A 27,383-nucleotide genomic window follows, 5' to 3' on the forward strand; every position below is an offset into this window, starting at 1 on the left:
TTGATTTCATAACATCAGCTTTTGTTATTTAACACACTGTATGCTAACATTAACACACTGTATGCTAACACTGAAACCTGTTCTTGACCAGAGATAGTTTTAAAGTCAGCGCTCTCAGAATAAATCAAACAAGGGGCCCACTGGCTCCTCCAAAAGGTCATTAAAGACCTTGAATGGACTTCTTACAGAATGTTACTCTGCAGCTTGGCCAGAAAATAAGACACAGGGAATGTTAACAGGAACAACATGAGAGCAGACTGGAGAGCTGAGCGTCAAATCATCGTAGCCAACAGTACAATGCCACAAAAATCCAGGTCTAGACACACAACATCAGCTCATCCCACCAGATGTTCACGCATGGAGCTACACCTTACTTCTTATATATACACGATCCACAACCCAAAGTGCTTTCATACTTTTGTTCTTCTGCTCCAGAAGAAAGTTGGTTCACATCATTAATTTCACATATGACCCACGCATATGTCATGTAAGACATGTTACTTTTAGGCAACGCATGGGAATGATCTGGAGGGAACAACACAATATTGAATATTCTTAAATGGTGCTTTTAGTTGTCTTAATTGTTGACTATTTGATCACTTGCTCTTTGAATATTATAACGTCATCTAGCTACCAAAACTGTTTTGTTCCCAGAAGCACACATGTACAGTACACTGCTGACAATGTTTACCAACATACAGTGAAGCAACTTTAATATCACTTAAGTGCATCAATAAAATGAACAAGACTATGTTCAAGTGCACGAGACTTTAGAGTTTTCTGGGGAACTGTACATAATTTGTATGATTATGATAATATTTAGTGTTCCAGACACAATAATATAGTGATAGCTTGAATGAGGGCAGAATGGAAGCCTTCTGCAGCATCTCTAATAGTGACGTAAGCTTTTTCACTCAGCCTTTGTTAAGAGCCAGACTATCAGTGTTCCAGAGGCTAAGCAGCACTCTCTACAGGATGGATGCAGTAGTAACACTTCACACATCTGACAACTATGGGAGCACGCCACAGACATGTCACTAATCCCTCAGTGTTTTCAGCAGAGACCATCCCAGCCTTTTAATGCACACTGAGCACACGGGGCCTGTCCGTATTACCGGGCTGATACGGAGCGATGCTTTCAGTGTGCAAATCAAAGTCACATCACAGTGCTGGCTTATTAGAATCTAAACTGTACCTAAAACTGACATGTTTGATTTCTTAAGATAGTATCTGGAATTACAACAAAATGAGCACACTTGGCTTTCAGTTGATTATTTCCTATAAAGCATTAAGCCATTCAGGTTTTTTGTGTGTGTACTGTGATCCCGCGCATTATTTTTATAGCTTACACTCAGTGGGCCTCATTATAGTATCTGCAGGCTCCTCTCGGATGTGCTTGGCTGAAATACTGCTGCATTCATGGCATGTTGGAGCTGGGCAGTTCCCGCTGTCCAGTTTACTTTAAGAGTTTCAATTTTTACATTTTTTTTAACTTTGAGGTTTTTACTTAAACAAAACTTTTTAAAAAAAAATCACACAAACTAAGCAAAAAACCAAACAAGAACTATTTAGCTCCTTCTATTTACACTACAGATGTAGGGTAAACTCATTTATACGCCAGAGAAGGCATTTCATCATCTGCTACTGTGGGTAGTCACGGTGGCTAAATAGCGCTCAGTAAATTCAATCTACTAGACAGTCCAGTCTAGTATAAGTAAATCACTACAAAGGAAACTCTGGTGTTAGATCAGCCATGAATACATTATTTCATTTACGCAATCTCTCTCCTCTCATAACTACTGGATAACATCAGTGGTTGTCTGTCCTTCTCTATCTGAACGCCCTGTGCATGTGCAGGTAACTGGAGGCTTTCCCTACACTGTATTGCTGTCAGAGAACTGGAGTGAGACACAGGTAGAGGTGACAGATGAGGAGGTGGTGCAATGAGGCGATGATACCATCATGAAAATGGTATAATAGGAACATCACACTGACACAGCTCATCACTATTTGAACAATATCGGCATGGACCACCAAAATAACAGACAGACAAAAAAAGGAAAACAATGAAGAGTTTCTTTGATTCCAGAACAGAGAAATGCCTTGTCGTCAGCACACCACCTTTTTTCGGTGGTGCTTTGTGTTTGTGTGTCTATTTGTGTATGCACACCAGCAAGCATATGTGTGCTTTCCTGTATCAGTCTGTGCTTATGTGTGTGAGACTAAATGGTTTTATGGAGTGGGCTCTACAAAGCACCAGCAGGAGGGAGGATTTAACTAGAGAATGTTGGTCTGCAGCCCCAAACCCTCCACTGGGGTCAACCACATGACCAGGAAATGCCATACAAGCTCAGGGTGACTGCTGAGGTCCCTCATGATGGGTGCAGGTGAATGAGTGGGTGTGAAGGTTTGCAATCAGTGCAGGAGCCAAACAATGATGTTGATTTTAAGTGTAGTACCCTTCAAAGCTCAAATAATGACTTGTATGTCTTGAAATAGCTGTTGATTAAGCTAGTACTTGAATACCTTCACCATCCCAAAACAAAATATCCGCAGTGCTGATATATCAGATGACTTTGCAGAGGACTGATCTGCAACCTCATTTCCAAAAAGTTGGCCATGTGTAAAATGTAAATAAATGCAGAATGCAGTGCTTTGCAAAAGCCATTACATTTTTAACATCAGCAGGATTTTTCAAAAAAAGTTGGATCACCTTAAGGAACATTTTGTAATTGTTGAAAAATGTAAGTAAAACCTCTGCCACTATGGGGCAGTGTATCACCAGTGAGCGTGTAGAAATGGCTTCAGGTGTGTAGAAATGTTCTTTTACCTTTTAAATGCCTTTACCCAAAGTGTTCTTAATTGCTCTCCTGGTTAAATAAAGCTAACAGTGACTCATTAAACCCTAGTTCAGCTTGAGTGAATATCTCAACAATATGCTTTCAAATGAACATTTTAACACCAAACGACATTTTAATGATCTACAAAGTCTTCTGCCTTTTTTGGGAAAAGAGGTTGCAAATCAAAGTATTCAACTTCCTCTGGAGAATGTGGACAGTAAGTAACAGAGAAAGAAAAAGAATTGTACTCATTTATCTAAAGCAGAAGTTTTTGTTAGTATATCCTGATATATGAACAAATGTTAACAAATTCAAATGACTTAATACTGCAGGTGGCCTGGAATATAGCAAGCAGAAAGCATGCTGTAGAGTTAGTCATCACAACAGCTCTCTAAGCTTCTACATTTTTTTATACTGTGCCAGAGATTGTGCCCTATAATTTCAATCAAGTACTAAGAAAAGGAAAAAAAAGCTCCCGAGCGTACCGAGGTGAAATAAAAGCTGATGTTGAAAAACAGCTGGATCCCTACAGTAGCTTCCTCAGTTGAAAACTGCTTTGTTCTCTCAGCATTGTCAAGACGGCTTACTATTAGTCAGCAGTGAAAATTTGCAAGGAACCATTTGGCCTGTATGGACATGCCAACCATAGACCATCACACAGATTCCACAGGTCTACACTATAATGACTCTGAAATGGAGACATTTGATGTGCTGGTGTGACTGAATGTTTAGAAAGAATCCTGTGACACTGTGATTGACACTGTCCATCATAAGTGCTACATTACATTATAGAGTGCATGTGTTCTGTGCCACTCTGTTTAATTTCAAGGTTTATTACCATCCTTCAATATCACTCATTCAGCTGGAATTTATATTCACTCCTTCAAGGTCAATTAGAGAGATCTTAACTTTAAAAACACTTGGCTCTGAGATCAAACACAGATTTTTTTGTGCCAAATCCTCTTTGAGCCGAAACCACCCAGAGTATCAGCAGAGCTCCTGTATCCTCCCTCTTGCTGCCTTCATAATGCACGAGTTACATCGCTAAATGATTTCAATTGTACTAAAACCATCTGACTTTTGAGATGCTATTGCACTGGTTTTAAAATCCATCTTCAGATTTGCTTCCAGACATCTCTCTTCATAGCCGCTCGAGACCAGATTCATTTTGTGCTCTTTGCAGCCACGACTACAAACATCATAATATTAAAATTCAAGGAATCATTATTGTGAAGAACTCTGAAGAGACAAACTGGTGCACTGATACCAAGAGAAGTAACGTGTGATGAATTGTAGACTGACCTGTAATGAGACGTCTGATGACCTACGAATGGTGCTGTTTTTGTTAGTTTGGTTTTTAAATGTCAAAGCCTGCCAGAGGGTCTAGAACAAAGCTCCATTACTGTGATCTGAGGCAACTGTTTTCACTAGTAGGGTGAACATTCTATGAGAAAAAGTGGCTATGGTCAAGATACTTAATAGAGCACTGATTGATTGATTGTGGGATTATTGCTTTGGGGTTGTTACATTTGGGCTTTAAGGTTGGAATGACCTTAGTCAGTGCTTACAAGGAAATGGCATCAGTGGAGAAGCTGGTGGAAACCTGCACAGAGAAACATGGACAAACAGCAATTACTTTTCTCTGTGGTAGGTGGGGCAACCCAAGGGTGACAAGGGGCCAAAGGTCAGAGTTGGTAGCAGGAAGCTGGCAGGCAGATCCCAGAGAAACACTGAGAGGCGATCGGTCAGTTCGGTGCTGCAGTGGGCAAGATGAAGGGCGGGATCAGAGGAAAGTGACTGCGCCGTGGTAGTTGGTTGGTAGTTGATTGGCAGGCCAGCGAGCGCCATGCGTGTCCCGCCAAAATCTGCGGGTCATTGGGACTCAGTCTGAGGTGAGACAAGTTAAAGAAGAAAAAACAGATGAAGCGCAAAACGAAGAAAAAATGATAGGATGAAAAACAAGTTTGTTGTTTTTATCAGCCTTACAGGCTCTAGCTGATGTCTGCTGTGAGCTCATATGAATTATGGGGCAAATGACATTTTTAAAATTGTATTAGTGCTACAGCCATTCATCAATTAAGATGAGTTTAGCAACAGCAACAGTCTGTTGTCCCTCTGAACTCGGGGAGTCTGAGTGGTAAAGCTGTGGTAAAGATGAATTTATCCACCATGACTGGCTCATCTTCACTCTGAAGGTCTCCTCATTATTTCATTTCATAATTTGGTAAAAAGGTGAGCTGGCTTCACTACTCTATCCGACATGTAAGCAGGGAGCGGGTATATGTGGTTATTCATTCATAAACACACACTATCTACATTATCTATTTTTAATTTACTCCTATCGTACATGTACCACTATTCATAATTTTTATTTTAGGGGTCTACAAGAATAGGTGTATATGCTTTAATGTTGAAAAACCCCATTACTGTTGTCATGCTGTAGCTTCCCTCTGTACTTCTTTTCACTTTTCATGACACATGACAACAATAAAGCAATGTTGGTTCTCTACAAATCACCCAATTTTATAAAAGATGGATGTAGCCACTGTGGCATGACTTCCTTGTTAGTTTAAACATTCCACGTTCCCCCATCTTGTTGTTTTGAAACTGGATGTGACCACTGTGAGAAAGATCTGAGGGAAACTACATGTTCATACTGTCTGAAAGGCCAACCTTCACCCTCTGCTTTTCATTAAAAGGACTGTAGGTTTAGGGGACTTCAACATTGGCTCCCAGGCTATATCTTTTAGATAGAATCTGGCAGAGACTTGTGATTGAGATGTTAGTACTATATATGACCACATATTCACTCTCTGGTTACACTAAAAGATATGAAAATAGTGTTCAGTTTACATATATTTTGTTTTGAGCTGGGGTTTTTCTCTGTCATCTTACTTACCAACCTAACCAGCTAATGTTACTGTTAGCTATTCATTTTGCCTGCTTGTCCAAATATAGTCATGCATATTTTAAAACCCCAGAAAGGCAAAGACCAAAATGCCATATTCATTTCCTATTAACTGGAAATAGAAAGTGAGAAAGTAAAAGAGGACTGCTGAATTTGAATACAGCAAGTATGAGAGAAGCATACAGATGCTAACATAAGTCTGCAAACTATAATAAAACCACACATTGGACAATTTTTCTGTAGTTTTGAAGATATTGCCATAAAGATAATAGCAATCTTAAGTTCCTCAGATGCTGAAAGTGTATTAAGACTATTATTTTGCACCTGCAGGCAACAATCAAATTGTGTGCTATTCTGTGTTGATAGGCGAGATCTCTTAGAAAGTCAGCACAAGTGGCTCTGAGCAAATAACACCAGGCTTTCAGGCAGGTAGCCTAAGGTAGCCTTATCTAAAGCACTATCAAAATAGCTCAGGCAGAAATTATGCCTGGGTGGTACAAGGTGACACAGATAAATAACTAAAGAAAATCCTTGATTCAAAGCAAGGCATTTGCGGTTCAGTAGCAGTGTTATATCCACAGTATAAACAGAAACAGAGTGAATGCAACAGAATACACTACAATTGAGTTTTTGCAAATTCTCAGAGCAGTGACTTTCAAGCTACATATTGCTAATAAGTGACACAGTAGGCCATTTAAGCTGTGGATTTTCCTATATACTGAAGCAGCATTAGATGGGATTGTAATACTTTGGAGAGGTTTGCTCCAGCCAGGCGTTGGAAAATACATAAAAAGTTAGAAATCTTGGTTAAATTATCTATTGATTGTTTTCAAACAAAGTTATAACAGTGTAATTGTCACTTCAAATGTACAATGGAAAGCATTAAAAAGTGAGCAGAAGAAAGAGTTTTAACCCACAACTTACTGTTAACATTAGTTTACAGGTGTTAGCAGCAGCATTAAAAGCTTTAAGGAACAATAAAAAAAATTTCTGAGATTTCTTATAGTTGTACACATGAACCATCCAGATTAAAGTCCCTACATTTACAGATTAAAGGTTCGCAGATATGAGTAGCATAGCGTGAAGTGACTGGCTAGGATTAAGAACCCTATTCTCATTTATTTGGCACTTCAGTAGCACACCTGTCATAATTGTAAACTGTATGCATTCTCAATAAAAAATGAAGCCAGTGTGTGTGAGTGTGTGCCTTTACACCCACTTGTCTCAGTGATGCATTTCTCTGCACTGAGGGGCTCCCTCAGTCCATCTCCCCCAAAAGGAGTGGGTGTGGTTTCCTTCATGCTGTTCTCCTTAGCAACACCTCCAGGTGCTGTTGCCTTAGCAGTGACTCCTGGTCCTGTTGTCTGAGTGCCACTTGGGGGTGATGATGTTTTCTGCTCAGTTTTCTCTTCCTGCAGCCAAAAATAAACACACAGTTCGTAGGGGTCAGACAGAAACATGGGCATACAAAGTTTGAAAACTCATGGTGGCACATGGTGGCCAGTAGTGGCACAATGAATCAGCAGAACCACAAAAGGTAATTTTCTGTGAGCTGCTAACACATGTTTAACTGTGTTTAAGAGTGACCTTTTGTCCATTGGTCTGTCCATTTCCTGCCCCCACGTTGTCCACGGATCCAATCTTAGACTTAGCCTTAATGTTTAGCTTATGAGACTCAATCTTCACATCACCACCACCTGGGATTAAAAAAATAAGGAAAAATTAATATGATGCCATTTGGGTTTAATGGCAAGAAAAAGCACAAATGTTTTGGGATGGACCTGGCTTGTGTTTGATGTTGTCCTTGGAGCCACATTTGGATGTTACCTTGCTCACATCAACCTTCTTATTCAGGATCTGCACCTGGGGTGGAGTACATAAAAATCTTGTCTTTTTATTTTCTAAGTCATTCAGTACAATGCAACTTTCACTTCAGCGTCCACTCAAGGCCACTTTAGAAAATCGCTATCATTCATTATACTGCATCTGCCGCATTCATATAGCGGCGTGACATTCCTGACAATGCAACAGAGTATGTGAAATTGACTCACAGCTTTTTTTACCAATCATGCTTGATTTCCTGTTTTAACCCGTTTCATTATTTTAGAAGGTGCCTTTTTGTTTTGTTCGGCAGCGCTCCGTTTGTGCAGATAAATCAGGACGAGCTGTAACTAGTCACACCATGACTGTAGAGTTGGCAGCTGGCACGATGACCTGCCTCACAACATGTGCTAAAATCAGTCAGATTCACATATAAGATGACAGACTGGAGAATGAGATGACCATAACTCTGCTGATAAAATTTTATTAGTAACACAAACTGTCAAAACCTTTTGTTGGACCCGTAGCTTACCCTAATGTGAATGGATATTAAAGAATATAAACAAATAGTTAAAATCCTTAAAAGTCAGTTTAAATATCCATAATGTCATCTTCCACTATAAAAACACATCAGTGATGTAAGTAAATACAGAAAATGTAAATGCTGGTGTTTTTTTTTCCTGGATTTTGCCTTGATATCCTGTCTCTTTCCATTAAAATGAAACCACCATAAAAATTAGACAGTGTTTATGTCTTTTTTAAGTGAACGAGCTCAAATAATTATTTTATCCACTGTAACATTTCATCACCAAACGAATTCATGCACATCTCCAAGACAATGCGACATAGTTTGTGCTTCATTCAGTGGTTCTACTAAGGTGCAGCAGCTTGCAGATGTAAAATGTAACCCCCAGCATAGAAACTGTATTACATCATGTATAAAACATGCTTTAACTAAAAGAAACAGTGAAAACATCCAGATGATTTTCAACCAACACTCTCAACATAACCTGCTCCCAACAGCTTTAGTTTTTAAATCTCTCACCTGGAGACTCAGCGCTGTTTAAAGGTTTGCGAGTAAAGACTTAAGATAAAAAAGGCTAGGCCTAGTCTATGTACAAACTTGATATGTCTGTGTATTGTGTTTTAGTAATGCTAAGTTGTATCTAAGAACCTATGTTTAATATTGATGCTCATGAGGGAAATGCGAAGACTTTAGATGCAGCTGAAAAATGTTAAACCCTCAAACTCTCACAGCAGAGGTCCAAAGAGCCTTCGGGGAATGCTGTTGGTCAGCAAGTGGTGATTTCATACCTGTTGATCTCTAATCTGAAAATAACCAGCTTCTTCGCAGTTCAAGTTCACAGCATAAGTTTCTATGGCAATATACTCCAGTAAGAAATGAATAATCTTCTTAGTATAGAAAACTCAGGATGAACGCTGAAGTTACCTTGATAAGATTAAATCCTGCTTCATAGTACAGGCCTCAGGGCACCATGTCGTCACCATGAGTCAACCACAAAGCTCTACATACCAAAGTATTCTAGAGTCAAACATGAGGCCTGCTACAGCTAATTCTTGGCCATATTGATTTAATGTAAAAGGACAATAATCCCAAGCAAACCAGCAAATCTATAACAGATCTTAAGAGAGCTGTGTATAGACAAATCCCAATAAACTTCCAAATGATTGTTTTAGTTGGTAAGCACTAGTAAGTAAAAATGACACAAGGTATACTTTCTTTTTACCATGACCTTTTAGTATGACTGCATGTCCCCACACTGAAAAAAAAACCCAGTTTATTTGAGCTGACAGAGCAAAGTGGTGGTTTTGAGGATAGACTACAGTATGTGTAAGATGGAAACAGTCACAGTGACTCTGGTTTTCATTCATCAGATTCGACAATCTGGCTGTTATACCCTGCTTTATCAACTGTTTTACTCTAAATTGAGAACATAATCTCATCAGTTAGCAGCAGGTTAATGTATTAATGGACTTCTGTACAATCAGACCTCTTTTTCGACTACAGGAGTTGCCCCCTGATGGCCATTAGAGGTTTAAAGGCTCTTCTACAGTGGCTTAACTTGGAGACTAAATTAATATTTTGTATATACTCTGTGGTTGTGCGAGATGGCGATAGTGAAGCAGGTTTTCAGACCAGGTAGAAACAAGTCCTGAAAGGGTAGGCATGAGCACCTGCGGTCAGTTCAATTACTGAACGTTAAACTAAACCAAGAGGCAAAACAGCAAAGTGCATTTTTGGAATTGAACCTTGTAAATATTTTTGTCAGTCTCAGATCTTATGGGTGCTCCTATTTACTAAATTTGTTTGAAGAGATCCAATCAGAGAACACCGGAGGACAGTACAATGTTTATAAGTCAGACTGATTCAATTTCTTACGATGAGATTATGAGATTATCTGGCAATTGTTTAAACAGGAACAGGAATATTGTTTTGCAAGAGCAATACTGTATGAATGTGTAAATAAGGACCCAATACAATATGCATCCCCCAACGATGGACCTGATTTACATACCAAGAACATAAATTCCCATTTTATCTCTTTGTAACAAATACACCTGCTAGGTGTGTACAAGGCACAAGGGGCATTCCCAACTGATCAACCTTTAGAGCAAGATAGTCCAAATTAGGTTAAATTAGCATAAAATGTGAGAGTCTCCTTCCAGCTTCAGGAGTACTTACATTGCCACCTCCAGGGACATGTTTGATATTGTCCTTGGAGCCACAGCGAGAAGTGACGTGGCTGAAGTCCAGCTTTTTGTGCACTATCTGAACCTAAAGACAAGCAGGCAGACACACAGACAAGCAACATGAGGAAAGAAAAAAAGACAGAAAGAAAGAAAGAAAGAAAGCTGATCAGCTGGCAGGTTTAGTTGACAGGAAACAGAGTAGCCTTGTACTGTAAGTATGGAAGACTTTTTGCTATTCATTTTTTATAGAAGCTCATTGATGGTTTGCACATGAGACAGCAAAAATGCTTTTGGTACATTATGTGACAAACCATCAAAATGAGAATGTTAATGGGAAACATTCTTAGAAAGAATCAATGCAGATTCTTACAAAAATGAATGCATAATTAGCAAAAGATGAGAATACTGAGTGAATAACAACAGAGCGCTTCCATAAACAGCAATAGCTACAAAAAAAAGCATAAGACAAACACTCAAAGATGAGAGAGAGTACATGCAAGAGTGCCGTGGACAGTAATTTTGTGTTAACACATGCTGCTAAAAGCAAAGCAAAAAAGCAACCGCAAGTGACAGATTCAGAACAACAGAGGGCACAAGGTGGTTTTAAAAAGATTCAAAAATAGACTAGTTTGCAGAAAAACCTGTTGTTCTGTCTGAAGTGCTTTCAGCAGTACACTACAAGCTGGAAGAACATGTTATATGGTCAGCTTCTCTCCTTAGTATTTCAGCTTTGGCTACAAATGAGATACATAACTGAAATGTAAAAATCTCTGGCTCTCTTCCACAGCATTGCTTTTGTCCTGTCTTTCTTCTCTCACCCCAACTGGCTGCGGCAGATGGCCGCCCCTCCCTGAGCCTGGTTCTGCCAGAGGCTTCTTCCTGTTAAAGGGGAGTTTCTCTTTCCCACTGTTGCCAAGTGCTTGCTCATAACAGGTTGTCTGATGTTAGAGTTTTCTCTGAATTATTGCAGTGTCTTTGCCATACACCATAGGTTTGAGGTATAAGTAGAAAACAATTATACTTATCCAATTTAAATCTGATGCCGTTTGCTTTTTGGGGGTTCATGAAACTTTAAGAAGTCCAGTCACTTTCCTTCCAAGCTCCTTAGACTACCATGACCTGGATGACTGAGAACCTACCTGATTGCTAACCTCAAACTGCAAAAGAAGGCTGTCCTAAAATTAATGTGTTGAAGGCATACCATACTGTGGGGCCAAAGAGCTCAGTGATCCGATTGATGTGACATTGAATCTTGAATCTCCCTCAGTAGAAGGCCTGTGATCAACCAGAAAAGTTTGCTTCTACCTGTGGTAGTGCCATCCAGTGCTGACCGATACAGGGAAGGTTAAACAATTCAGAGTTAAGTAACCTGGATTCTTCCTGCCTCTTAGTGAGAAATCTAATAAGTCAGATCAGATTTGTACTGATTCCAGAAAGTGAACAGCATGACAAAGCCTGAATGATACCCTTTGCTTAGGATGGAGTATTGTGTAGAGTGGGCTTGCAGTGCACAATGAATAACTAAACTTGATCAGGCTGGTTAAAACTGAACCTTGCGGGTCTCTCTGGGTGTGAAGCCTATCTGGACAATCTGGGTTTATATTCTGAATTGGGGCTGAGTAATATGTTGCAGATAAAAGACATTTTTGAGCAAAGCAAACTTGACTCAACCTGCCAAAATGTGACTTTGGTCACTTCTAAACATGTTTTTTAACATGTTATAATTGATTTGTATCTTGTTCTGTTTAATCTGAACAAGCCCCTAAAAACAGTTAGGGATCACTGTCGGCCTCTCTCGGTTTTTATTACCACTGTACATTTTAAAGCTCAGTTTTTAAACCCTTGTGATGTAACTACAGCCCAGCCCATGCAGCAGTATACTAATGACTAACCTTGTTTTGTGGATGGATTATCTCAGTTGTTCTCCTGACTGAAGTTTGGTCCGTTTACAGCATCCTGCCATGCAGTTGCATTTGTCAGTGAAACTTCTGTCAGTGAAATGCATGTTTAAATTGTTGTTGTGTTTGCACTGTCTTGTATCTCTATCCCATGTAGCAAGTAGGTCTGGCCCGGATCTGGTATCAAGCTGGCACTGCTGGCTGACTTCTGGCATGGTAAGACATATGTCATCCAGATATGGGCCTGGCATAGATGGCACCATTTATGTGATGGCATGCCACATCTGGCCCGATTGTGGATTGGTTTATGTGGCCCAGGCTCATAGAAAACAGGTCTGGCCCGGATCCAGCATCAAGCTGGCACTTCTGACTGACTGGTGCATGTCAACCAGATGTGTGCCAGGTCTGGCATTGATGGCACTAGTTATGTTCCTATTTTCCTGTTTTAGTTAGAAGACCCAAATGCCATGTTGCAATACTATACTGCTGTGGTAGCCAACGTTTTAAATGCAGGTTTGACAGGTTTGTGAGTGTAAACTTTATCCAAAACCTAGTGAGGGTTTACTCATGTTTACCATTGTGTGGCTGTAGCTCAGGAGGTAGAGCCGGTCACCTACTAATCGGAAGGGTAGTGGTAAGATCCCTGGCTCTTCCAGTCTGCATGCCAAGAGTATGAATGTAGTTAGGAAGCACTCAGTTTAGACAAAGTGTGTTAATGTGACATGTTGCTTAGAGCACTTTCAGTAATCTGGGACAGTGAAAAGGGCTATATAAGAATCAATCCATTCATTGTCTGAACAGAGTTTCTTCATGTTACTTTTCCACTATTATATTCTGGCGCATGTTGTTATTACATGTCTTGATTAAGGTACATATTAGGCTGACATCTAGGGCCAGAGCTGAAACTGTTCTGGGCACAGGACCACCAGTGTGTCTGCTGCTGGTCCATGTGTGGGCCACATCTGGCAAACCAGATCTGGGCCACCAAAAGGCCGTCATTCTTTGCGGTGTGTGGGCCAGATCCGATCCATACCAATTTTGCTATGTGGGATTGTTCTGTTCTGCCTGGTGTTGCACTGTTTTTTTGCACTCCCTGTGTTGACTGCCTGTTATATAAATCACCGTAATTTTGAAGGAATGCTGTCTGGTTTCACTGTGACTACCACATGGTTGAAATGACAATAAAGCCACTTGACTTGAAAAAATACCCTTCATAAATAAACTTTAATTTTTAATTACCTTTTAATAAGAATTAATCCAACTACTATCATTATGGCCGGAGCATGAAACGTGTAATCACTTCTAATGGCTTTTTGAGGCCTTTAATCTGCTTGAAAACTCATGAAATTTTGCCCTTTGAATTGAAGATGGCATTTCAGGAGATTATTCATGCTGTTATACTTTTGCCAACTCCTCCTTGTTTTTTTGTAGGACCAACTTCATATTTGGTTAGTCTCAACTACAAACCTGGGTCATAATGTGGAGTTTTTGAGTTTTCGTCAAAAAGCATGGCCGTGGCGACACAGCAAATTTCAATGATCTGTCACTTGCAGACAGCTGAGAAACTAAGGGGCTGCACCAAGGTCCAGTATATGATAAAGAAGGATTATTTTGAATTTTGAATCATTCAAAGCTATTCTAGTAAATTCCCAAAATAAAAATATAGAGCCAGAAATGGAAATAATAGGCTGCCCTTTGATGTCTTCATCTTTTTCACAACCTAAGGACTGTGGACTGTGGACTTTGGACTCACTAGTGTGTCCAAAACGTTCTCAGGTAAAATAGTCAAAGCTTTTAAGATGTTGCAGATAAGCCACTTTGATGATGAAGAATCAAAAGCAGCCACCCTGTCCTGCTTCTATATAAGCTAACACCAACCTGTTTGTGTGATATCACTTTGATTGGCTCTGTCGCTGCATTGTAAAAAAGCCCTGCAGCAAGCCTAAGACGCCTTCCTCCATTCTCTCTGTCTTTGTCTTAGTGTTGCTTCTCCAGGATGAAAATGGCATGATGACGCAGGTGGCACCAGCAAAGGATGACTCACTGAGCAGTGAGTGCACATACACTTAATGCGTAAGCACGAACACACACAAACACACAGACAAAAAGCAGCAGACTCCTCAGTTTGTATTCCTCACAGATAGCACATCATAAATATCCTAATTGATTTCAAGCAGCTGCATGGTTCTCGTTCATCATGTCTCCTTAATTTCTAATGATTCTCATGCTATGCTAGATAAAGAAGTAGGATGATGAAAATATTTTAGTAAATTACCGCTAAAAAGTGGCAACCAAGTGACACTTATCCATGAGAGGAGACCACATTTCAAAGAATGCAACATCAATTTCAGCCAAAGATAATGCGTGAGATTAATTTGCATTTTGTATTTGTACACATATCATGTCTTCTAGCTTTTCTAGCTAATGGTACACACTCTGTTATACTACCCATGTTCTGTATTCATTGCAGTGGATTAATCTTAGCACAAAGAGTAAGTGAATTTGTGTTTGGTTGATTATTTCTTTGTTTCTAACAATGCTTCTTGGCAGTAAATCTTATATCAATGGAAAGCCTGTTTATTTCCCATTAAATGGTGTCACATTTGTAAGAACAAAGCATTTGTGGGTAGAGCAGCAGTTGGGTTGTGTGTCACACCCATGAAAAACTTGACAAAGCCAGACAGCTTATTCTGCTATTGACTCTTGTTTGGTGTTGTTTATTGGATTGGGTGATTGAAGTCTGAAAAAACAAGACATACTGACAATTTATCAATTTAACAACCGGGGGGAGGCTCAGTAGCATGTGGAAGAACCACACACGGCTCTCTGGAGGTAGTGATCTTGGACCGGTTCGCTCACAGATTGGGTAGGGTAGCTTGGGTAGGCTGTTCATGCAAGAGTGACCAACACAGCCACATTTGCTGACGAATGCATCTGACAGCAGCGTGTTGCTGCGTGCAAAAACTGTATTTCAGTGTTTGCTATTATCCATACACACACACACACACACACACACACACACACACACACACAATAGCAGCCGCCCTCGGGTAACTCTGAAAACGTTAGAGCACTTTTGCAAATATGTGATGTCTTGATAAATCGAGCAGGTATTTGAAGTTCACACAGCACCATTCTCACATGAAAATATCTTAAAAGTTTATTTTGTGACCCAGAAAGAGTATTATTTCAAACTCCGCCACTCTGTGTTCCTCCGCCGCTGCCTCGTTTCGAGCTGGTTGGAGACCAAAACAGACAATCAGATTTTTTTTGCATCCAAGTCTGTGATTGGCTGGTTTTGTGGCACAAATATAACGATGTAGAGAAAGAGTTGAGCGTGCACGAGCAGAAATGTTGAGAGCGCGAGCAACACATTGCGAGCAAGCGCAAATGCAAAAACTGAGCGAGATGGGCTGCTGTTGTGTGTGTGTGTGGATAATAGCAAACACTGAAATACAGTTTTTGCACGCAGCAATGAATTTTGTTCACTCAAATTTAGCTTTTCTTTACTCAAAATAAATTTCTCCTCAAAATGCAACACTTGCACCTGCAATTTTTTTTATGTGCGCTCAGAATAGTGGCACAAAAATAACGCCATAAAATTGCACATTGCTTACCATTTGCATACAGATTCATCCTTTTTCTGTTGCCATTTCTCTTTTTTTTTTATCTCATTCTTGAACCTGAATAACCTCTTGGTTATTCACGATTTGTTGTTAAAGCACCTACAAGCCTCTATATTGAGGCAATCCAAGTTAAGCCAAGAAATCATTGGGATTTTTAAACATTTTAAAATAGTATACCAAGTTCTTAGACTTCACTAGAATATTATAAACACACTGAATATACTGCATGAAAGAGTCAGACACTACAAGACTCCCTTTGCACTGAACTGTTTACTCCAAGCAAATTTGAGATTTTAAAACTTTATATAACGCAGTTAGAGCCTGTCCAGAACTGCAATAATGACATAATATGATATTGTCCAATAATGATTTTAAACAATTACACTTATTAATCAAGGTACTGGTGTTAGAAATTAGTCTTAGAGTTGTTGTTTTTTATACTTGTCTCTTACAAATATACCATACAATGAAACCTGCTTTAGTATCAACAGACAGAATATGCAGGTGCATGTAGGAATGAACAGCAAGGTGGAGTGTTGTTCGAGATGTTGAGCAGGTGGTGCTTGTGATGAATGCATACAGAAGGGTGAATGTACTGGGGTGTGAAGGTGTCAATGGCAAGGACTCACTCTGGCCTTGGCAGCAGGGGTGGAGGGGTCTGATGTCTTGTTGTTCGGGGTGGAAGAGACCTGAGGAGACAACCAGCACCCCTGGTCAATACAACCTCCAACCAACCAAATGCTACACCACAACGAGGTGGACGACATGGGTGTGATCAAAAGAATGCAAATGCCTGGACCAATTGTGTGAGTGTAATGGATGTTAGAGCTACTTAAAAAAGAAGCCGAAGAACCAAATACATTAACCAAATGTGTGGGTGTATGAATAATATTATATAATTATATAATATTATTCATACACCCACACATTTGGTTAATCAATTGATAGTAGTGGCACCGGTTAAATGTTAGAATTTATTTTTGGGACAATTTAGCATGAAGATCAGGAGTATTGTGCATTCAGATGGTAGAAAACTGGAACAGATGGAGCCTTTTTAAAACATGACATTAGTACAAATGTAGTAACATTTTTCTTTTGTTAGTGACAAAAGCTAATCAAATACCATCACAAAAAAAGAGTGTCGGCTTATTTATACAGTCTGAAAACAACAAATCAAATGTCACATTTCTGGAGTGTACCACTGCTCACATAAACAGCACTGATATTATTGCTAAATACTGAGGTGGGAAAGGCTATTAGTCACATAAACTGCTCCTGAATAGAAAATGTAAACATAAGCAATTTAGTATCACAAAAGACTGAATGAGTCAGTGCCAGTAATTACGATGCAGGGCGCCGATGTGTTTGTGTAAAGAAGCTTTCAAAGAGTAAAAGCGTGTTTTGAAAAGCAGGGAAGATGCTCCTGTGAAACACAATGCCTGAAAGAGTGAATGGAGCGGTTAAGTACAGTTCATAGCAATATTTTCCCTTCCGACTGCTCTTTTGTTACACACAGAAAAGTACAAGGTCAGGGCAATTTCACAGAACTATTTGCACAGAAAGCAACAGCTCCTTTTCTACAGTAATCTAACTTTAATTGGCCATACAATCATGACTAAACGCTACAGGTTGTGGAAGTTAAGCGTTGCTGAAAAGGTGCATGGATTGTGTTCCCCTGAATGGGAGTAGTGGCGACGTCTATGCTGGATACAACAACACCCAACCAAACACTGCAGTATGACCAGGCAGGAGAAAGTAATGGATGTGAAAGGAAGATATTAACATAAATATTTGTTAATCATTGTGCACCTATTTTGGTGCACAGAAAGACACTTTGTATCTGCAATTTCAGAAAAGGTCACTACAGACACATGGAAATGAAACCGATGTAGTTAGTGCAAAAGAACGCAAATTAACTTTGACTATCTAGAGAAACACAAAAACATACAAACAAGTGGACAAAATGTCAACAAGTGTATGAGGAATGCAACTATTAGTTGTGAGAACATTTAAATATAATTCAACATTTTGCAAAGTAGACGTTCTTGATCAGTGTGCGTGTTAGTCCCCATAGGGAAATAGTTTCTCTGCATTTAACCCATTCACCCAGTGAAGCAGTGGGCAGCCACCAATGCAGCGCCCGGGGAGCAGTGTGTAGGGACAGTACCTTGCTCAGGGGTACCTCAGGGTAGCCGTTCAGTGGAGTCGAACCCCCGACCTTCCGATCATGGGGCCACCACTCTACCTACTGAGCTATCCCTGCCCCGATTATCTGAATGATCAACATAAAGCTTGAACCCATTAGCTTAGTTATTAGCATTCAACCCTACCAGAACCTCTGAAGCTCAAGAATAAACATATTTTATTCCGATTTCATTGTGTGTGCACGTATGTAAATTTGCCTGACTGTATTTTGCTACTCTTTAGCTAATACTACGACGGACGTAGCTAGTGCGACATCAACCATTTTCATGGCTGCAAAACAAAAGACGATGCCACCAGGAGCTGTAGGTGCGAAACACTCATTTGTTAATGACAAGTTATTAGCCAATTAGCTTGTGATTTTATAATAAACATAATTCTCGATTTTGAATCATGATATGACCAAGTTTTATAAAAGTGACTTAATTTTTTATTCAGTATGAACCAAAACAAGTGAACGAGCCTGTTAACCTGTAAACAGACAGCAAATCACCGTCCGCTGGCCCTCAGATAGAGAGCACTTTACGTACACAGCGTGAGGCACTTCCCCATTAGCTTTTTTTGTTTTTTTCATATTTGGAAGCCACGTCCATGTTTTCTACTATCTGTGCATAAACAGAAAACATTCACAAGTAAAAAAACACATATTAGCCATTTCCCTGCTTCTGTTTTCCAAGCCTATCCAATTGATCTCCAGCTCGAGCTTTAGTAAGCTCAAAACGTCTGAGAGAGACGTCAAACTTCTCAATAACTCCCAACAAGAAAGAAAAAAATCCCTGAACATTTTCCAAAATGGCTACTTTCTCAGCACAATATTGTTCTGAGGCAAAACCACTCTCTGACGGACAATAGAGAAGATATAATGGATAGAGTGGACACATTATTTCACATGGCAGGGCAGACAGAGAGAGGATGATGCCTGTGATTGAAAGCGACGGCACACCCCTTCCTCTAGACACACTGTCACATAACATTGAAGGGAGACGGACAACACAGTCATGTCTCTGATCCATGTCATGACATGCTGGGCAACTTTAGGGTGGTGGAATACAGGTAGCATGCATGCTTCCTGTTCTGTATGTCATTCTGAGATAGAACATCATCTGTCAGAACATTTGCATTGCAGCAAGATGCTGTTAAAAACTGGATATTTCAGAAAGAGGAATATGTTAAAAGATTGATGTTAGAAGGACGCTGGAAAACGAATATAGAGTTGTAAAGTTGCTATTTTCTCAGTTAACATGTACACGCCCTTTAAAATGCCCACAGTGCAGAAGTGACATGTTTCTGAGTTATTGTTATTTCAAATGGTGTCAAATTATATACACTCAGTAGCTCATGTGAGGATTGCTTTTCTCTCTTACTCTCTTCTCGTTTGGCTCTCAGCGGTCGCACTTTTCTCCTCTCCCTTATCTTCCCTGCTTAGCTTCTTATGTCCTTGTCTTGTCTCGTGCTTTTTTCACTTTCCTGGAACACACTCTCACAGTCTGTTTCTAAAACCTAAAGAGAATTATGGATTTGATCACCTGGTCTCTGAATGCTATTGACACCCTTTTCTCAACGAGAAGTCTGGGCTCGTGAGAGCCCGAGTGCCCTGGAGGGACTTTCCCTGCCGGATACACGATGGACGGGTGGCAGACATGCAGGATCGTGTGCCTGGCGGGACTGTCGATCGAAGATGCTGAAGATATCTACCTATTCGGAACCATGATAACAGGGTTCTTGCTGATCGGAGCTGGCTTGGCCCTGGCTGGAAAATTAAGAAAGCGGAACGGGCTGTTCAAACTCCCCCAAGGCTGCCCACTGGGATTGAAACGATGGGACGAGGTGCGGCTTCTCAGAAAGGGCTCACTGAAGGCAGCATGGTTAAGAGCTTGGAGGCGCTAACGGCTGCAGTGAAGGCTCAGAATAACACCTCTGAGCGTATATTGGATTACATCAGGGAAGAATCCACTCGGAACAACACCTCTGGATTACACGCGGGTCGTGAGGTCTCAGAATCTGCTCTGTGAGCAAAAGACTGAAAAGACCACAGAATTGAAGGTAAATAACATCATGGAGAAACTCGCAGCTATCCAATGGGAGATTGAGAGACCAGTGTCGGAGTGTTAAAAACAGCTTGAAATTCTCATGAGTTGTTTCTAAAAGAAAAATCACCATTATGATGTGGCTACCCCTTCGGTGCCAGCTGTGGGCTCAAGGCCGGAGGCGAACAAAAACACCCTGATAACCACTGTGTTGAGTCTGTTCCTTCCCATTCCATGCAAGGCCACCTGGGTTGGCTGGTAGACTGTTTACTTACCCATTTCACTGCAGGGCAACCTGCATGTGGCGAATAAAGCTTTAATTGATTGATTGATTACTAGTGTTCTCTACTGTAGGTCTAACCATAGCTGCACCGTGCCAACGGCACTGCTGTACGGCACTGCAAATATAACTGAATCCAGTGTATTCCGCAGAGTCAGAGCATGTAGTCATCTGATCGTTTCTGCACTCCAGGCACTGACATTGTTTGTACAGAATTATGAGGATCCAGGAATACATTTACAATGTTTCAGGAAATCCACTTCTACTGCGAGAAAGATTTGCAGTGCTGTTCTGAGAGTTTGTACCAGGACCTATTATACAGTTAAGGTAAAACACTTGAAATACTTTGAATTCAGCATTTTTCAACACTACTTTTATCTATTTAAAAAATGTTATCTGTTTCAGAATGACCAGGAATTAAAAAGAAAAACTGTAAATTAACTATGAAATATGCAGAGGTTAAATTAAATATATTCTGACATCCAATCTCAATCCCAGAGTAAAGGAATTAATTCATGTTATTATGCTGTATAACACACATGCGCTATTTAAAGTACAAACCACCCATCGCCAAATCATTCGCTGTTACAAGAAAAGCATTCATTCATGAATCTTGACAGGTACATCACTTTCCTGAATTATTCATAGTACTCTCTTGTGCTGTCTCTTTGTCTTACCTTTCCTCCACCAGGCTGGTACTTGATGTTGTCAATGGAACCAATCTTGGAACGGACGTTCTTTAGATCTGGTGTTGGAGCATTGATGGGTCGGGGGGTGCGGGGAGCACGGGGAACAGCTGGTTTCTTATCCAGGGGAGTCTGCTTGGGCACAGGGGGTTTGGTGATGACCCGACGGCGGTGAGTGGCACTGGATTCTCCATTGGTGGAAGCAGCCGGGGTAGCAGGAGCGGCGGTTGAGGCTGGGCGAGGACGGGCTACAGAGAAACAGAAATTATAATAAGTATAATTTATATATCACTATAATAGTATAATAATTTATATTCTAGTATAATATAGTAAAATTTGTGAAAATGTAAAAGCCTACCACTATGTCATTTACTTTTTATGAAAGTATGCATTGTTTTTCCTTCCTACTGTTGCCAAGTGCTTGCTCACAGGGTTTGTCTGATTGTTGGGGTTTTCTCTCTATTACATTTAATGCTTATACAATAAAATATGTCGCTTAATTATTTAATCTAACATACTTATTACTCTATATTACCCCAGTTCTACCAGTGTTGTGACACTTCTGCCAGTGTTTGAATAAAATCATGGAGGACAAAATTTTCGGGCTGCATCTGAAATTTTGGTGGTAACCTTCTCCCATGTTTGGGCCCAGAATTTTGTGTTACCATGCTGGTCCCTGCTTTGATAAAATACCTCAAAGTGGTCCTGAAGTGGATACAGGGACCTGACTGGTAGAAGAAGTACTGGAAATACCCAAGGAGCTTTTGTAGTCATTGAGGTCTGTGAAACTAACTTACAACTGCATGAAAACATGTGTATTGTGTAGTTTGTGTATCCCCCCCCCCCCCCCCCCCCCAAAAAAAAAAAAAATTAACCTGTTATTTTAAGTATTTTATGTTTCTTACGTGTAGTCTTGGGTTTCTTGGCCTCACTGGTCTTGCTCTCAGTTTTGTCGTTCTTGTTGGCTGTAAGTGGAAAACAGAAAACAGGTTTTTCGCCATAATTTTTAGGTAGCAATACAAAAAAAATAATGAGGCATTTCCAGCCTCAGGTGGTGCCCCTCTAGCCATTCCAAAAATAGGCTTAAGGTTGTGAGGAGTTAGGGTACTTATTTTAATGCTCCAGAAAGAAGAGGGAAAAAAGGAATATAGAATATATATTAGATTAGATAGAACTTTATTAATCCCTCGGGTGGGTTCCTCTGGGAAATAGGTTAAGTAAAAAGAGTGGAAAGGTGAGCATGAAAGGAGTATATATATATATATATTTATTAGGGGTGCAACGATACTCGTATCGCTATTGAACAGTTCGATACAGTGCTTTCGGTTCGGTACGCATATGTATCGAACAATACAACATTTTTAATTTATTTTATCAACTTTCCTTCTGACGATGCTGTCTGTGTTGAGAGCTCAGTGGATCTGCGTTCGACTACTCCGCCTAGGCTGCACTGTCGAGCGCTGATCCACTAAGCGCAGCGCAAGCTAGCAAGACAGAAGCTAAGCTCGTTGCAACATGGCAAATTGAACCTCCCCCACCCTCATTCATACGGAGCCCCGCAGGGGACATGGGAGAAAAAAAAATTAAGACGGACTCGGAAAACTTTTGCGAGATCTCGCAAAAGTTGAAATCCAACAAAGCTACTTAGTTGTAATATTACTCTTTCTGGGTCACAAAATACACTTTTAAGATATTTTGAGGCGTGAATGTAGTTGTGTAATTGTCAGATACCTGCTCGGTTTACAAGACATCACATATTTGCAAAAGTGCTCTGACGTTTTCGGAGATCTGACACCACTATCTCGAAGCTAACGGGAGGTCGAGACCTACTACAGCTGGGGGGAACACCGCTTTCCCGGCACATCGTGCCTCGACCTCCCGGTTGGCTTCGAGCTGGCGGCCTCCGAAGAATGCAGCTAAAACTTTTGCGAGATCCCGAGTTTGTTTTGCGAGATCTCGCAAAAGTCCGTCTTAATTTTTTTTCTTCTCCCATATCCCCTGCGGAGCTCCGTACATTCAGATCTGGCCTTTGGAACTATTTTGGTCTTCATGTGAAGTATGACCCTGAAGGTAAGCGCGTCATGGACAAAACAGTATGTCGGATGTGCCACGCAATGCTCAATTACATGGGTGGGAACTAGTGCATTAACGCAGTTTGCTCGTTAACGTGTTGACGCTGTCTAGCCCCACGCACTGGGCAATCCGCGGTAGCTCGTTAACGAAGATTTGCCGTGTTGTGGCATTAACGTCATTTCAGATTAACGCTGACAGTACTAGTGGGAACACAACGAATATGACTGCACATTTGCACCAACATCATCCTAGTGCAAAGACAAGTGAAAGCAGACAAAAACAACAAGCACGCATGCTACAAACTTTACCCGAGTTATTTAGACAGCCGTTAGCACATGATTCTCCTTATGGGGACCTGATATGTTTAATATGCTGCTGAGAATATAGCCCAGAAGAAGCGTATAGTATAGCTTTTATTTTGGAAAGAGACATTTCTCTGTAATAAACTCTCTTTTCCAAAGATGAGGGATTTCTCGATCAGATCGATTTATTATTTTATTATTTTGTTGTTTCAGCAACATTAAATTTAAAAACTGTACTTTTGAGTGAAAATATATATTTATAATTTAAATAAATGACAAATGAAAAAGGCATTAACTTTTTTTGTATCAAAAAAATATCGAACCGTGACACCAAAGTATCGAACCGAACCATGAATTTTGTGTATTGTTGCACCCCTAATATATATATATATATATATATATATATATATATATATATATATATAAAACACCCTGTTGAATAGGACACTTCTTTTCACATTAAATTATAGTAATGATCCAATAATATGACAGACAACATTAATGACTAACTTGAGCTGAGACGTCAATATTCAGCATCTCATGAGTTATTTGTTTATTCTCAAGTCTGTGGACACCAAATCGAAGCTATAAAGAGAGTGAAGAATAGACATGTACAATCACTGCTGTTGTCACCTCCTGTCTAGCTGATGTTACAGAAAACTGTTAACCGTACTAACACACGGTAAATTTAGAAGTGCTAAATCACGGCTCTGCCATTCTTACCTTGCTGTAGAGTTGTTTTCTTACTTGTTATTTCCGAAAGACAAGAAAACTTGGATGAACTTGTCACATTTTTTTTTGTGTCGTTTGGTTTTGGTTACTTTTGGGATTAGTTTTGATCATTTTAGTTTCTTTTATAGTATTTCAAATATTTATATTTACATGCAATATTTAGGCAAAGTAAAATACATTTAGAATAGATATGATTATACAGACCCGACAACCAAATCAGCTGACTTACAGACTGATCAAATAATCAAAGACTAAAACTAAAAATGTTTTGTCAATATTGTGTTTAATTAAGCTTTGTGAGTGTAGACTATTGTTTATCACTATATTATATGTTTCTATATGATGTAGTTTGAATTTATCACACCTACTTTTAGGTTTTATTGGCAACGATGTGATTATTTAACTGATATGTTCTGCCCATAGATATTTATTTTTCTACAATATTGCAGAGCTGACTGCTTAAAGGCAAAATCAGACAGAAACTCAACAATTTCTGGTGACATGAAGTTTGTTAACTGCATAACATGAGTTTCCAGTAACAGTATGTACAGTTTTTGATAAAGCCACAGTATGTAATACTGCTATGAGGTGACAGAAACATCATGGACTTGGACATAACTGTTGACACTGGGGCAAAAGTCTCAAAGAGTAACGGAGCACACGGAGCAGCTAAAATGAAAACATAAACCCTACAGCACATAACACCTATTGCTGTGAACTGGGTGACTGAATCATATTGTGTGAGGGTACACACAAAAAGCTCATATCTCCCTTGCTCTGAGAGGTGAGATACTGTTTGTCATGTGCAGACAAAAATACCAGTTGGGCTCTTCAAAAGCCAGCACTTGAATCTGATTAAGTCTAACATATGGTAGCAATTCAGTTAGCCTGTTGATGCAGCCTGGAGCAGCGCCAGTGTGCAATGCAAGTCACTGTTCGAGCTAGAGCAGCGAGTGAAGTTTCCTGTTGCAGAGAATATGTTGAGATACTAATAAAGGTGATCTTATCTTATCTTATCTTATCTTATCTTATCTTATTTCATATCATGCAAACCGGTACAGTCAGATATGCTGCAGGTGCAGCAAAGGAACTGATGCTGCACTGTATCCTCGTACCTGCAGTCTTGCCTGCAGCAGTTGCAGAGGAGCCATTCTTACTGGCAGTTGTACGGGGAGCGGGCGTGGCCTTTGGCACAGGTGGACGTTTTTCCCCATTTTCTGGAGTCTGAAGAAAAACCAAAGAAGAGATAAACAGCTGTGTTCCTGAATTTTACGTGTATGACTTTGTGTATGACTGCTGTGTGCATAAGGAGTGTTTTCCAGGCTTTTATAGTGCAGCCAAATGCAAGTAGAAAATGAAAGTGACAAGAGAAAAGAGGAGGCTAACGTTTTAACATTGGGAGATTAAAAAGGACATTTGCGACAGATGGTGGCTGATATCTGGAACCACATGGAACAATCAGGGCTTTTAAAATGATAGTAGGCAAAAGATTTGTATGAAAACGCTCTCAATCAGTGGAAGACCTGTGTCATCCAAGCATGGCCAACAAGAGGACATTATTAATAGCATGACCACAGGATTATACAGTATGTTTAATTTCAGAGTCCATAATCCAGGGATCTTCAACTCCAGTCCTCGAGAGCTACTGTCCTGCAGCTTTTAGATGCATCCCTACTCCAACACAGCTGAATCAGGCTGTGTCCCAATTAAGAGACCGCACGCTTTAAGTACGAGCACTACGCGTACTACGTACGGTGCATACTATAAGTACGAGAAGTGCGGAAGAGAGAGGCCTGTGAAATGGGACGGTCTAGCCTTCGTCACGCTGTTCAGGTTGCCTAGCAACCATGATACTAACCACGAGAAACGTTTCATACAGCTTTGTGTGACAGAAATGAAGGAGAAAAATGTTTTTTTGCTCATTCATTTTTGTCATGACATCACTTTGATTAGTTGAGTATCTGAGGCTGAGACCACAGGACTGTAAAACATGACTGTTGTTGGTCTTCATTTCTGTGCTGAACAGTCATTTTAAGATTAGCTAGTAAATAACAATTAGCTAATGTTGTTCATGAGACTAAAATCATCTCACTGTGGTAATGTAAATATAATATGGCCAATATTATATGTATTGTCAGATTAGTATGATATATATATCTATATATATATCTATATATATCTATATATATATATATATATATATATAAAATTTTATATTTCCTATCACCTTAAATCTTCAGTCAAAGACAAGTATCTTTGACAGTGTATATACAGATGTGTTTATACATAAGAGACAAATATTGTTCTCTTAATATGTTCGCATTATTACATTTAGCTTGCTTACATATATGTGTAAAAAGAAAATGTACAAGCTGTGATAACTGTTTCTGATAGAATGAAGAGTAGACTGATATATGAAATATTCCTTTATTGGGTGAGAAAATCAGACCATGTCATAACTGCTTTAAGTCATACAGAATAGATATCAGAACCTTAAACAGGCTGACTTCTGCTAAATGGGTCAAACTGGGCAGAAAGTCTACAAACACATAACATCCTTATAGAATATGATGTAACACTATAGATCAACTTACCTCAGAATATATAAAGCATATAAACAGTTACAGCAATATGATGCAACAAACACAGCAGTACTACTAATCCAAAATACTCAAAGCTTCATAGAACTGAAACAAACATTTATTTTAGCTCCATTCTGCTGCTGATACAGACTTTAGGTTTCTGAACATTAAACTTGTTGCTGCCTTTCATAGTGTGTAACTTGAAGGCCCTGAGTACTTTCTCCCACACTGAAAACACTGGGATGATAAAATTACTTGAACATTACCTAATAAGACTGATTCAGGACAGACAATTAGTTATGTTAAACTTTCCTAGCAGTCCTTCACAAACAGGGAACAGTCTGTCTATTCTCTCCATCTGTCAGCTGCTGCTGGCTCTTCCTCCTCCTCTTCCTCACACACTGCTGAGTTTGTCCTGGTGGATCATCAGGGGTGCAAAGCCTCACAGATGATGTGCAGCAGTGGGTCCCTCAATCTGTTCTCACTCTGGACACTTGCAGTTGTCACACATGGAAATCAAATGTGTGATAAGCTGCAGGATTCAAACAAGTGTAACTTATAAACACATGTTCAGACTTTTTTTCCACAATCAGAAAGAAAAAGAGAGAGAGTGCAGGACAGACAGACAGGTGACAGTCTCAGGTGTACACACTGCTACAAACAAGAGGATTTAGTGTTTGTGTTATTACGAGTG

At 39.8% G+C, this 27,383-nt stretch overlaps 1 pseudogene across 1 annotated transcript in view; it reads right to left on the minus strand.

Annotated features, from left to right (window-relative positions):
• Positions 1–269: 269 nt before the first annotated feature.
• LOC309694281 overlaps positions 270–27,383 on the minus strand; it is a 129,699-nt pseudogene continuing 102,585 nt past the window's right edge. The window contains exons 9-17 of the transcript XR_014280785.1: positions 25,223–25,331; positions 21,906–21,965; positions 20,992–21,248; positions 16,435–16,494; positions 10,274–10,366; positions 7,530–7,611; positions 7,336–7,445; positions 6,968–7,160; positions 270–4,727 (exon numbers count right to left, since the gene is read on the minus strand). The product of XR_014280785.1 is annotated as an uncharacterized misc_RNA (transcript). The remainder of the gene's footprint in view (positions 4,728–6,967; positions 7,161–7,335; positions 7,446–7,529; positions 7,612–10,273; positions 10,367–16,434; positions 16,495–20,991; positions 21,249–21,905; positions 21,966–25,222; positions 25,332–27,383) is intronic.

Source organism: Aulonocara stuartgranti (assembly GCF_965226115.1).
Source record: "Aulonocara stuartgranti genome assembly, chromosome: 18".
Classification (NCBI taxonomy): domain Eukaryota; kingdom Metazoa; phylum Chordata; class Actinopteri; order Cichliformes; family Cichlidae; genus Aulonocara; species Aulonocara stuartgranti.